The sequence below is a fragment of the Anser anser genome, assembly GCF_964211835.1.
Source record: "Anser anser genome assembly, chromosome: Z".
NCBI classification, from domain to species: domain Eukaryota; kingdom Metazoa; phylum Chordata; class Aves; order Anseriformes; family Anatidae; genus Anser; species Anser anser.
This window is the reverse complement of record NC_139723.1, coordinates 19555084-19569157: the sequence shown is the minus strand read 5'-3', so window position 1 is coordinate 19569157 and position 14074 is coordinate 19555084. Positions and strand designations below refer to the sequence as shown.

Here is a 14074-nt window from a genome sequence, read left to right as displayed (position 1 = left end):
TAAAGGGGATCAACACCCCAAAGGGCTCAAATGGAGGTCTGATTGCAGAAACCATGTATAATGGAGCAGCGCTAAGAAATATTGTACATTGTCCCTTTTACAGTTTGTTTCTTCCTGTAGCATAACATTATTTGTAAGTGAATGTTAGTATTTCATTGCAGACACTTATCAGGAAATATTTTTGCTATCTAAAACACTTGATTTCAGATAAGATAGCTGGCAGGGATAGCTGCAGAATTTCTGCTTCCGTCCTAGCCCTTGTTTGCAGATGGAATTGCAAAAGTCAGCTTATGCATAATGTGTAGAGGAAGAGAAGAGCCCATGCAGAATAAGTATATCAGGGAATTATCTCCTGTGTTTTGATAAGATAAGGGGCTATCTGATATCACTGATAGTTGCACATGGACAGATGTGTGGACAGCAGTATCACAAGAAGGGGAGAAATTCCTGCTGCCACCATCCACGTGAGAGGCAGGCAGAAGAGGCCAGGGCAGCTGCCTTGCCTGGCAGTGTACACGGAGCCATGGCAGTGCAGGTTTTGCTGGCAAGTACGGGTGAGAGGGAAGTTGTTACTGATTATTGTTTGTATTGCAGTCATCCTGGAGGACTTCACTGGGGCACGGGATGTGCCGTGTGAGGCAGGGCACATGTAAAACCTGGAAGGTGTGTATGTCCTACCCCTATGGAGCATCTCAGAGGATGTTTTGTGTGTGCGTGTGAAGAGAAGGGATCCTGCTGTAGCAGAAGCATCCACCTGAGAAAGAACCAAACCTAACAGAACATAAGAGAGAAATGAAATAACAGCCATCAGGAAGCTGGTATCCTTCTCTGCTTTGTTTACCAAATTGCTTTGTATATAGAGACTCAGATCCAGGCAAAGCTGTATCAGTCTTTTCTTCCATGTTAGGTATGTTTTTCTGTAAGCAGTTCACTCTGTCAGGTTTTCAGGCAACGATTAAAAAACATAAAATCTCCTTGAAAATGACGGATATTAAAAAGCCAGCGGAGCTAATGTAGATACCTGTGCAACGCTTTTTTCACAAGTACAGTTAGTCCACATGTAAGACACTGTAACTGGTTAGGGTAGACTATCAGCTGTGTTGTAGATAAGTGAGTTTTGGAGCAACAGAAATAGATTTAATTGCAATTCCAGTGTCTTTTTCAGTGTTTTAGCTGCTGAACCTCCATTGCAAAGGCTAGTGTGATTCAGTAGCAGTGATGTGTAGTGTTTTATCAAGACCAGTGTCTATAAGGAATTCTTGTTTGAACTTTACATTAAGTATAACTCTGTATTACCTCTGTTTCTCCTGAGGGACTTTGCAAAGAAACCAGTAGCAAATGCAGCCAAAAGTCAAAAGCATGATATCCAGGCTTGATGGGGCTTTGGGCAACTTGGTCTAGTGGGAGGTGTCCCTGCCCATGGCAGGGGGGTGGAACTGCATGGTCTTTAAGGTCCCTTCCAACCCCAACCATTCTGTGACTCTGTGTTTCTATTCTCTGTTTGCTTTTGCAGCTTTCTCAATCTTCTCCTTAAATAAAAGTAGAAAGATCCAGCCTTTCCCTCAGGAGGACAGAGAAATAAGATTGATATTAATCAGATATAATCTATAATTAGGTTCTGTGTTTAAATACACCAGTTCAGAGAAAAAATAAATAAAAATAAATAAATAAAAATAAAATTCAAAGCATTCAAAAGGCCAAAACTGACAGTTCAGTCTAGGAAATTGTTTCCTGCACTTGATTCCTATGTCACTTTTAACAGTCATGTTTACGTTTATAGGAGTTTGTGTGTGCATATGTGTGTGTTTGTCTGCATGTATGGTTTTGTGTGCAAGAAGGGGCGAGACTATGAATCATCACTAATGCATGCTACTTGGCATGTTTTGACAATACATGGCAGTCAGCAGTGATTACTTGAAGTATGAGGAGATATGAATCTTTAATTATTTCACTGCTGGATGATTCAATCAAGATTTTTTAAAAGACTTTTACCATTCTAAAAATTAATAACGTTTTCATATTACATAAGTAGTACTATCTCAGATAATTTTTTTTCTCCTAGATAGAGCACTACAGTTTCTGCATTAACACCAACTGACTATTTCACAAATCAATCTGTCATTGTTTTAATGGGCTATGCAATAAGCAGCAGAAAACATGAGTATATATATATATGTATATATACATTCATAACACCAATTTGGTTTTGGTCATAGCTAGATGAAATTACTGTGACAACAGCAATTTTCCACTGTATGGTTGATACAGATGTAATTAAAAATAACAGTCCTTAGCAAAGTGTCAGTATTACATCTTTTTTTTGGTACTTCTTACAACTGTTATCTGCAGTAACTTACAAAACTGTAAGGTAAACTAGAATAGTTATGAAAGCTTTGAATGGGGTTCAATTTAAACGCTATCACTTTGTTCTTTCTATAGAGATACAGTGCAAAGAAACATAAATTAATTTTAGGTTTGGGAAATAGTAATGTTTATAAGTCCATTTTGCATAATAATATATCATATATAATAATAGAGTTGGAAGAAATTTAAAGTTTCATGAAAGAAAGAAATGATCTGAGACTGCACAATTGTATGTTGTCCTCTGCTCAGATGACTGGAGAAAATGGAAATGAAAGCACAATGTGAATCATGCACTAAATATATCAGCTCCTAATTTTGTCAGTTTTGGAGAAATCTAATGAGAAAAATACCCACAAATAGTTTAATTCCTTCATAAGGCTAGTGATCTAAGCTTAAGTCAAGCCTGGATTTTATTCACTGATTAGAAGGAACTGAGAGACAGTCCTGTGAGTTTTCCAAACTCTGCCACAGATACTAAATATACACTAAATATATGTATATATGTATAAATATAAATATAAATATATGATCCTCTTTTTTGTGAATCGGGTAAGTGACATCTGATTTGGGATGTGAAGCTGATGAACAGGGACCTGTATCAATGGGTCTGAAGAGACTTTGCCAGGCAATAAACCCACAGAGCAGCCATATGGAGGGGGTGAGGAGCTCAGTGGTGCCCTGTGAAGAGTGCATTCATAGCCCTCTGTTGGACGGCCGTAAGCAGCAGCCTCTTAAGAGACTGTCAGAACTGGCAGTGGACAGGAGAAAATCAAGGAAAGAAAGGAGTGTGCCCCTTCTGCAGCCTCTCCTCCATGACCATGGTCAAATGAAATCTCTGTGTTCTTGCCCTAGGATGGCTGGGACGCTGCCCTTATTCACAGGTGCCACGTGGAGGCACATATGGGTTTTTTAAATGTGCCTCCAGTACTTTGCTGGCAGCCTGCACCACGGCTGCAATCAGCGCATCATGCTGTCCTCCCTGCCTCTTCAGGCTCCTCAAGGATGGGCCACATCAGGAGAGATGAGCCAGCCAGTGCAAACCAGGTTATTTTACAGCTAGAAGCTCTCTGCTAAAACTTCCTGCACTTCTCTACCTCTATGTAATGGAGATTTTTCCGTGTAGAGTGCATGCTGAGCACCTGAAGGTGGTGTAAATTCGTGCTCCCAGTAGATTAATATACTCCTTCTCACAGCCTTCTGACTTCGCAGTGCATACATCATCAACAAATTTTCTGTTGCACTCTAATAAAAAAGCTGTCTGTGAGCCAAGGTGATCTGACGATAAACCCTTTACAGGCTGTCTGCGAATTTCTCACCTTCATCGTATCAGCAAGGAATTTTTAATGTAAAAGCAGTTTTATTAATTTTGCAGCTGAGGAGGGCACACTATTGATGGATTATGAGTGTTTTCTCTTTCTCTGTTTCATAACTTTAGGTGGCAGTACCGTAACAAAGGCCTTTGCTGCACATGACCACACACAATCACGACAGCAAAATCTGTGTAAGCAGCAGCTCAAGTGACAGAAAACTCCAAAATATAAAGCTTTGCATAATACCACAGAGCCACAAGCAGCACTGATCTACAATCTTTGTGCCATTTGGCTGTTGGGTGGCTTTTCTTTCAGCATTGCAGGCACAGGGTTGCTTTTAAGATTTTTTTTCACACACGCATGTCACCTGAGCTGGCCTTGGACATGCAGGAGATTTATTCCCTCCAGCCTGTTTCCTACTGTTCACTGAAGTGCATGCTGATTTTTTTTTTTTACTGATCTCATTGGAAGAGCACTGAGCCATCTTTTCCTATTATCTTACAGCAGCTCTCTTCACTCTGCTGGCCGCAGTGCTGTAGCATGTGACTTTGAATTCCTCTGTGCCGCAGATCACGCTTGCCATGGGAAATGAGAGGGTGTGATTATTTATAGGCCTGTTTAGCAAGGTGCTTCCAAATGCTCAAATAAAATCTGTATATACGCATGGAATTAATACTATGAAAAAATACAGCTTTCTATATTTATCTTTCAGATTTTTTTTTTCTTTCTGCAAAGCTGTTTACAAGGGGGATGGTTCATGCAGACCTGCAGCCAGACTCACAGCTCGGACCATAAATATGAGGCCAGGAGATGAGGCCCAGCTGTGGCTGGAGAAAGGACAGGGCTGGGAGCACCCAGCAGCACACCTGTGCCCATGGGGAGCTGCCAGAGAGCCTGACCTGGGCTCTTCTCAGTGGGGCACGGTGGGAAGATGAGAGCCTGGCACTGGGAAACCTCTCCCCAAGAGCAGAGGTGAGGGGGGGCACGAGCTGCCCGAGCTGCCCGGGACCGTGCGGGCTCCCTGCCTGCCTGAGCGGCCTGGTCCGGCCCCAGGGCTGGCCTGCTGGCAGCAGCTCCAGGCACCGGGATTTTTCTTTATAAATTAATTGGTGTCAGTTACACTTTCTGTTGCCTTGGTGAAATGAAAATTTCTGGTTACTATTTTATATTAATTAACACTTACCCTGGAGACCTTCTGTTTTTTAAGGTACAATTCCGAAGTTCAGCAGTGCCAAGCCTGGATCCTGCATCGAAGGCCAAACTTTGAAACATCTACTTGCTCCTTTATCACACTTCCCAGCAAACACTTTTTTGGATAATATCTGGGAATGCATATTTCCTGTTTAGCTCTTTAATGCCCCACTATTAGTTTAAAATCCTGACCTCTTAGAATGAACTATTAATAGACCCATCAATGCTAAAGGTTTTTGTTTGACAAATACAGATTTATGGTGTTCTGTGAGATGATTTGTTAATAGAGCCTCTGATAATGTAATTTCAGCCTAGTGACAGATCATCATAGCACTGTCTTCCCAGGATGTAATTACTTTAGAATTTCCTTCTACGTGTCCTGAACTCCACGAATACACTCCTTTGTCCACATCAGTACCTTTTACAAGTTTCATACTTTTTATTTCTCTGTGGACCTCTCTTTTACAGTTTGTTATGCTGTGTGTGACCTCCCCATGTTTTTCAGAAGCCTGCTTAATCTTTGCACCAGCATCATTTTATTACCTTAAAGTAGGAAGTCATCAATGACACATATCTCTGAATTGAACAAGTAATATGGGCTCTGCGCAATTCCCCAGCTGCCTTACTAGGGTGACCTTCAAAGTGTCTGCAGAGTCTCATCTTTTGCTGTGATCTCTGCAAATTTATTCCTCATTACTTCTGACACTGGGTTATCTAAGTAAACTACTCACGCTGTAAAAGTCTATCATTTTAAAGTACAATTCTCAAATACTTTTGAAAGCGTGCGTCTTATCAGGTGTCTCTTATGAATCTTTACTTCCCTGTTTACATTCTGTTATTTAGTCACACAGTAATATCCAGGGAAAAGAAAACAGTCACTGTGTATTGGGAAGCACACCATTTTATTTCTCCTTTCCGTATATTGTGAATTTCTAATTTGCTTCTACCACAAAGAATATCTCCTACTTGATTACCCCCAAGGACCACAGTCAGAATCTGTAATCCTTTTTTTTTTTTTTTAATAAATATTTATAATGTTAAAGGCTGTTTACACTGTGCTTTGAGCTTTATTCTCATGACTAGAGAGAGGAATCCTTCTGGGAGGAGGAATCCCTGGGCAATTATCTGGTGTTCCACAGCTTACTCAGCCAGTCATATTCTGCTGCTAAAGATATACTGATGCCAGGGTGGTGTTTGTTTGTTTGCTTGGTTGGTTTGTTTTCTTCATTCCTCTACATATGCACAGTACAAATGGCTGTCAGAAGAAAACAGAACAAAATGAAAAGATTATATTAACTATTTTTTTATAAGTGTACGAAACAAATCAGTTCCTAACTTTAATTCCTACTAAAGAAACTGATATCTTGAGAGAGACAAACAATTGAATTGTCTTCTTTGCTATCATGAATTTCCATATTTGCCTTTCTCATTTTTTTTCCTCTCTCTCTTATTCAGCAGCTACATTTTTAGCTGCAGTGTATGCCCGAGTATCAGTGTTTAATTTGCAATTTGCATGAATGCCATCACCAGTGAAAGAAGCAGTTTTCTCAGGTCAGATTTAGCTCTAGCTAGTGTTCTTGGTTGTTCACTCCACTGCCTTCCCATCACGCCTTGTTTTCCTAATTGTTAGGTATTTTGTTTTTTTCTGTCCTGACTGCAAATTAGTGCAAATTGTTTATATATCTTTCTGCAACTGTTGCAGCGTTTTTCAGGTGTTGCACATTGTTTGCAGCTGTGCAGCTTCTCTTCTGAGAAGTTTCCTGTCTTTCCAAGCTCTGTCACACAGTCTACTTAGTGTAGTTGTATTTTTTCCCTCAAACGTTTTATTTCTAGGCAATTTGTTTTTCCACCTCACACACCTAGAGAGATCGATAAAGATTAGTCTGTGTCTTCCACCAAACCTTCCCACATTTTGGATCCTCGAGTCTTCTTTCTTCCTGGATCCATTTTTATATTTAGGGTGGAGGATTTATATTCAGAGGGGAGGTTGGAACATGTGGGCCATGGGCTGTTGATCCATAGCCTGCACCTGTGGCAGTCTTGACAGCTCTGCGCTGGCTGCGCCTCACTGGGGCACTGCTCCGTGGTTTTGAGCCAGCTCCAGCTAGTGGCCTTTCAGCCTGCATTATATGGCAAGTTCAGGGCAGAGTCCTGGGACAAAAATGGTGCCAGTAGGCTCTTTGGTCTTCTCCCAAAGATTTCACAGCTCCCAGTGATTTCAGGGCAGGCTCTGATCCTCCTGAGGATGTGCTTGTTGGAGCGTCAGCCTATTGCTGTAAGCCAATCTCCCTCTTAATGGACAATTCTATAAAATACAAATATATGCCTTAAACTCACAAACCTGGTATTCCTTAATATGGAAGCTCCTTCATAATATCCACATACACCTCTGCCTCCAGTTTCCTTGTGCTATTTTTAATGATTTTGCCATCCTGTTGTCTATGATGCTTTTCAAAATAGCCTTTCCCTCCTTCTCTGTTTTCCCCTTCCTTCCTCTGCAGCCTCAGGACTAACATCAGGTGCCTACACAGGGCAGCTCGGTTTAGGAGTGATTCCCAGTGTGCAAATGCAGCCTGCCACTCCATTCACCCCCAGCACAGCCTGCTGTCCATGCTGAGGCAGTGTCGGACAGAAAAGGCCCCAGCATCCTTCTAAGCAAATCCCTCTTGTGGCTGGTTGCAAGGCCAGAGGGGATCTGCAGACTGCCAGAGTCGAGGTTGCTGACAGAAGATGATATTGATGCCACGTCCTGGTCTGCGAGGTACATTGCCCTAGGAGGTACATTGCAGGGCCATTATGTCTACATTGCATCAGGGTCTGCGCTGACAATTATTTTAGGTATTGATCATGCCTCCTGCAACATCTACCAAGCAGATGGTAGAGCTGCAGTAGCTCATAATAGTCAGTGCTAACATAACTATTTACTACTCAATACCACTCCATGAAACTCCATATTTAGGTTATTTAGCTTTGTTCAAAGTCTGCTCTGGAAATGTTAAAACTTCTTGGGAGAAGAGATTCAATCCAGACCGAGGAAAAGAATCTAGGCAGAGTCTGGCAAAGCATTCAAATTACAATTCAAATTACTCCGTTTAAAAGGAAGCTGGATGCTCAGAAAAATCTAAAGATCTCTAAAATAAATAAAGCATTTTATTTTTACTCTGTCTGATTTGCTAACTACAGGAAGAAAAATCATGTTTTGCTTGACAGTACTTTTTATTATGCAAACAGCTCTTTGTAGGGGAAACAGGCCCATGAACTTCAGTCAAAGCTTCCTTAAATGCCTGAGATCATTAACGATATTGTTGGGAGGATGAAGGATTGGCAAGTGTAAACCAGAGTACCCAAGATGACTAAAAGCAACACAAAAACCGAATCACAACCCGAGATGATTCAGCAGAGATAACCACAGGGGACAGTATCACATCATGTATCACCACCAATATTTTGTCTAAAAATGCCCTTAGTTGTTTGCATGCATCCATTTAACAATTAAGGCTCAAATGTAAGAATAAATATCAGCTTAAGGGTATGGCTGTGATAGATGCAGTGTGTCTCAACATGAAAGACAGGGATTAGAGACAGTACATCTGCACTGCTAGACACAGAGTGAGAGGGCTGATTTGCCCTGTGGCAGTGAGCAGGAAGCACCCAGGAAAGGCCCTGGCCAGCAGCAGGTAGCACCCTGAATCATCCCCCCAAATGCACTTTCCAGTGCAGAGGAGAATAAGATCTGCTTTGCTCTGTAGTTGTCTGGATCAGACATGGTTTTGTTCAAATTTCCTTCTGCTGGAAGTGTATGTCTTGTAAATACACCTTAGTTTCTGTGCCATGTACTATTTTTACCTCTCCTAATGCAATGCATGAGGCTACTAACCTTAAAGTAACTGGTGCAGGCTGGTTCCATGTTTGCCCCTCTCACCCTTTGCTGTGGTCTGTCCTCAGACTGTAGTGTAGGCCTACAAGAGAGGGCAGATAATCTGCAGATAACATATAATAGTAATTTAGGGTTTGATCTGTAGGCAGTGGCTCTGTGTGAATACCTGTTTGGAAGAAAAGAGCTTTTCTGTCTTGCCGCACACTTTCGTATCTGGCAATTATTTTCCTGAGCAGTGTACAGATGAAGCTGTGAAAGACAGATGCTCACATTTTGCAGACTGATAGTCTTATTCCATTGTGCTTTACAACAATTCTCAGCTGAATCTCCTGTGCCACTGCTGTTACCTGAGGCTTTTACACCATTTCATGTAGACTTGCCCAGGAGTCTGTGTTTATGGGAGCAGAAAAACAGATCTATGGAAGGTATTGTGTGGCTGCCCTGTGAAATTTCCCAGACTAAGCAATGGCAAGATGCTGCTAAGCACATGGGCATGAGTAAAATTACCCTGACATTTCCCCTCTGAATTGTCATGTTCTCCAAATGACCCAAACCTCTTGGATTTAAAATGAGAGCTACTTCCTTTTTTTTTTTTTTTTTTGGGAGGTGCATTCTTATAGCTATGAAAGAATCACATGCACCACCTCTCTTGTTTGTTTATGCTGTTCTGATAGATGGAACACAAAACAATATGCATGTTACATTGCAAGACAAATACTGTTTGGACTTTTTTCATCCTTTAACTTTTTTGCTTGGATATTTGGAACAAAGGCAGTGCAGCTACTCTTATTGTGGTAGATGGAGCAGGGAGTAGTATTCACTTGTGACTTTCCACGGCTGCCTCCTTTGCCCACATAGGAAAGGGCACACCATTACCGGAACCAAAGCAGAAAACACTAAAGAAATAGAGTAATTGTGATCTCTATTTTCTCCCTGTGATATGACCTTCTGCATCAGCTGAAGGGGCAGGTATAAGTGACTCCATCAGTGCTTGTCAACCTTCCAGAGACACCTAAAGTGTAGGAGTCACCACCGGGGCATACTGAAAACAAACTGTCTCATAAGCACTCTAAAACTTCAAAGCTGTGGGGACATACTGACTCTTTCATGCAGTACTTTAGCTGATACCACTTCAAAGGCTGCCTCTCTCCTGCTTATTTCAGTATCTCCATCACTTAATTTCACCTGTTTCATTCTGCATTTGCTCTTTGTATTTTCAGCTGGATTTTATAGCTACCAAATGACAGATCAAGATTATAAGACCAGCTATACTTGTGTCTATACAGTGCATAGGTTTTGATTTTTGAATCCGATTTTAGGCAGGGATTTTCAAATTAGCAAGAGTTGATTATTACTGCAATGTGTTCCAGGTCACCTGAGTTGCAATTGCAGACTGCAGTTACAGGTTTAGTAATTATAATTAGCCCCGTTATTAACCCAGTATCAGGAGTGAGGCCATGGCACAATCAGCAGAAATCAGCTTTTGTTAGCAAACTTTCAGACCAGTGCTTAAAAAACTGTCTTTAAAGATGTCTTTACATTTTACAAATACTCACTTTTTTTTTTTCCTAGAAGAAAAGAATAAAAATGAATGACCTGTTATATAATGTGTTTCATTTACCTTGGATGCACGGTCTAAGCTGTTTCAAACAAGGAGATGACTCTTGCATATGAACTCATAAAATATGAAATGTTATGAAATTCCATACCAGTTTCTTATTCAAAATAGGAGAACTACTTGCAATATATAAAGATGAAAGCAGCTGAGAAGGTAGCTAATTTTTAAAGACATAAAATCTGTGAGCCAACTTTGGCATCCAAATTAATACCGTAATGTATTTCTCCAAATTATTTTCTCTTCCACACCCTATGCAACCTGCAGCGCTAAGTGTGAGCACGTCCCGATTGCACAGAACAGCGCGCCACCACCCGGGCAGCAGCACACACCCAGAAAAGCAGTTTGTTTTTCCTTGCGTGTGCGTTTCTAGTGCTGTTTTGCCTTTTTACCGACACCGGAGATCTGAACGACGCCAGCAGGGAGGGAGACGTGTTTCAGTCTGCAAGAAGGGGGTGCCTCACCCGGCTGCTGCCCGCCTGCCAGCATAAATTCGTCGGCATGGGCTGCTCCCAAACGATGGGCTTTTTCCTCTCCTCCTCATTCCTCCTTCTTGCACACTTGTGCCAGCACTAATACCTGGCTGGCCAAAGAGCAAACTGCACTGATCTGCCTGAAAATATACCAGAGGGATAAACTTGCTGGGTGTCTGTGTGGCCACATGTCCTCATGTCACCACACGGGGAGACAGGGAGTGTGGGAAGAAAGGCAAGATCACCACTTTTGGCAGCAGCAACAATTTACAGACATCTTCAAATTATGTGTCACATTTAGAAATATGCTATGACTCTTAAAGTTTGCTAAATATGTGTAGGCTTGAACAATGTGCCCGTTCAAGCTTGATGGAAGATGACTGGAGGATGCCAGCTGTCAGCATCATCTAAGACCTGCTCCACTGCCAGCACCCATCAGTCTCTGAGGTGGAACAAGCAGAGGAAGACTGGTTTTCCTCCACTTTTGTTTTACTGACAACTCAAGGTGTGCATGCTTGTTGAAAACTCTCACTAGGACATGTAATTCACTGTTAAAAGTGATTGTCTTACTGGGCACAAATACTTGCAGAGCCCTCGTCACCTGCCCACCAAACACACAATGCTGAAGTCAATTGCCAACAGCCATGCAAGTGTTTGGGTATTTATTGAATTCCTTAGGAGTAACTATCATTCTGCATAATTTGCATCACTCTGTAGTAACAAATGCAAGCAAAATGCTCAAATGCTCTTTTTCAGAAATATCTGCTGGTGTAATTCTGCCTGTGCCAGAGACTTCAGACTCTGCCAGTCATTTGCAAGTGACGAATGATGCCTGCAGAACTCTATTGTCACAGACCAGTCTTCACGCTCATAAGTGATTCTGTCTTCGAAATGAGACTAAACAATGTAAGCCACCAAGCCAGGTGATACTTAAATAAGAAAGCTGTAGTCTGTACTGGTATTTGTCCTGCCCCGGTGCTTTCCATCTTCTTGGAAGGTAAATACTGTAATGTAAGTAGCTTTAAATAATTTAGTTAAAATTAGTTCCAGTGAAGATTCCCTAAAAGAATGGAGTGCTGTAAGACTGACAGAATAAATAGTGATACCCATAACATGCATCAGTCTACACTGTTACCTTTGCAAAACGGGAGATAGTTATCCCTAAACGAAAGGGAGAAGGAGGAAAAACACTTCCTCATATTTACTGCATGTGGGAACATGTAAACCAACAGTGTTGTGGTGTAGTAGTTATCTTGCGAAGTCACACCCTTATTATTCCATGGTAGCTCATTCATGTAGTCATAACCTAAAATCAAAGTGTACATACAGGAGCTACTGTGAGGCAGCTGAGATGAAATAGTTATTTTGAGCTATTTCCTCGCATGGAAATAGTTCATAACAGCTTTTTCTTACAGAGTGTCTCCAGGCTGTAGAGAAAAAAAAGTTTGAATGGATCAACATTATTATCCCCCAAATCCTGTGATTCTGAGAGGGAAACAAACTTGTGGAAAGTCTCTCTCTCTCAGCAAACAATGCAGAAGAGAGGAGTTAAAAAACAACAGCCAGCTCTGCAGAAAAACTTTCATCAGACAAAATAAAGGAATAATCACTGTTACAAAGCATTTTGGACATGGTTGCACAAATTTTAGCCCTTATGTTAACAAAAAAAAATGCAGATGAAAAATAAGGAACAAACAGGATGTTTCTGTTGCTGCTGCTGCTCCTTTGGGTATGTAAAAGACATTTCCAACCACTTGGTAATGACTAAAACACCTGAAATGAATTCTGTGTTTTTCAAGTCACTTGCTGTCAGTTGTTACAAAGCAGTAAGTTATCAGAAATGACAGACAAGTCCAAAGACTTTAAATAGAAAGTCTGAAGCTCACAAACTCAACAGATGGAGACACATGACACATTCTACATCATTACATTGTTCTTACTATGTAATCATTTTTTCAGTACTGCATGGCTAAATGATTTTTACATTTTTTTTTTTGTATGTGTAATCCTTAGCTGCCCAGGTAAAGAAACGGGATAGGATAGTTTACTCCCAGCTTTTGCATTGTAACTCAATTATACTATGGCACATCCCAGTATGGATATTGTCAGACTCAGCTTTTGCTCTTGAGCCTCACAGCATCTCTGCATGTGGAAAAATACAACACCTCCAGGAGAACTTGTCACAAAATCCTTGTTGTTAGGCTGGAGTTGTGTTATACTGACCAGCTGGCTTGTCCCATTAAACTCTTCTTTTTGCTTCCAAAAGGCCTGCATTAAGCAGTGGGCTGGCAAATCTGGTCAGCATGTGCTTGAGTCAAACAGAAATAAAGCTCTTCCCTAGAAATCACCAGTTCCTTGTTCTGAGTAGCTGAGATGCTCCCAAACCTGCCTGGCACGTACCAATTGTCATCCACTGAGGTGTTTACCAACATAACTCATGCACCCCCTTACCTAATATACTGGCTTCTATATGTCCATGTAGGCTTCTGTTCACAAATGTTCCCATCTCAGAAGGTGCTTTGCAAATGTCATTTTTCTTTACAAAAAACACCTGCCTTCTGTTGTGAGAAGCTGTGATAGAAAAAAATGAAAACAAACAAACAAACAAAAAACCACCTTTCTCACTGTAGCATGAATGTTTGTGTGAGTATCTCCTAGCCCACATTTTCCAACCTTGTTTCCACTTGTGCGCTTCCAGTGCTTCTGCCTCTAAATTTGGTTCACTGTCCTCTGTGCCGCTCCGTTCCCCAGGCTTGCTGGCAGTGTGCCGAGACAGCAGCTTAGCCAGTCGTGGCTTCCAAGCTCTGCCTCCACGTTTGCACCCTACACTTGGTGCTGACGCTGGTGCCCCTGCTGGGAGCCTGTTCAGGCAGTTCATCCTGCTTAGCTGCTGGCTTTTGGAGCAACCCTGTGAATGTATAGCTACGTATGGGGGAGGGCGGGAAAGAAAAAGAAGCCTGAATTCAACATTTGTGAGCCATCATGAAAGCGTATTCTGTGTGAGGCTGTAGCTTTTGCAAAAGCGGGTCATAAGCTCAGCAGAATTTCATATGCCTTGTGTTGGTACTTGAAACCACGAGTTGAGACAGGGAGTAGAAATGTGCTGCTTTGCACCGAACTCGCTAAAGCTGCTGGAGAATACCTGCCATTTGAGTATGCTGGTTGGAAAACTGCTGCCCTGGAAAAGTGTCTTCTTCGCATCTCCTGGAAACAAATATATGTTAAATTGAACTTATCCAGGGGA

The 14074-nt window shown here is 41.6% G+C and overlaps 1 long non-coding RNA gene across 1 annotated transcript; it reads right to left on the bottom strand.

Moving 5' to 3' along the window:
• Nucleotides 1–5755: 5755 nt before the first annotated feature.
• Nucleotides 5756–13673, bottom strand: LOC310889278. The gene is made up of 3 exons (XR_014576494.1): nt 13447–13673; nt 8743–8824; nt 5756–6120 (listed from the first exon to the last, which is right to left on the bottom strand). It is a non-coding gene; the product is annotated as an uncharacterized lncRNA (long non-coding RNA).
• Nucleotides 13674–14074: the final 401 nt, after the last annotated feature.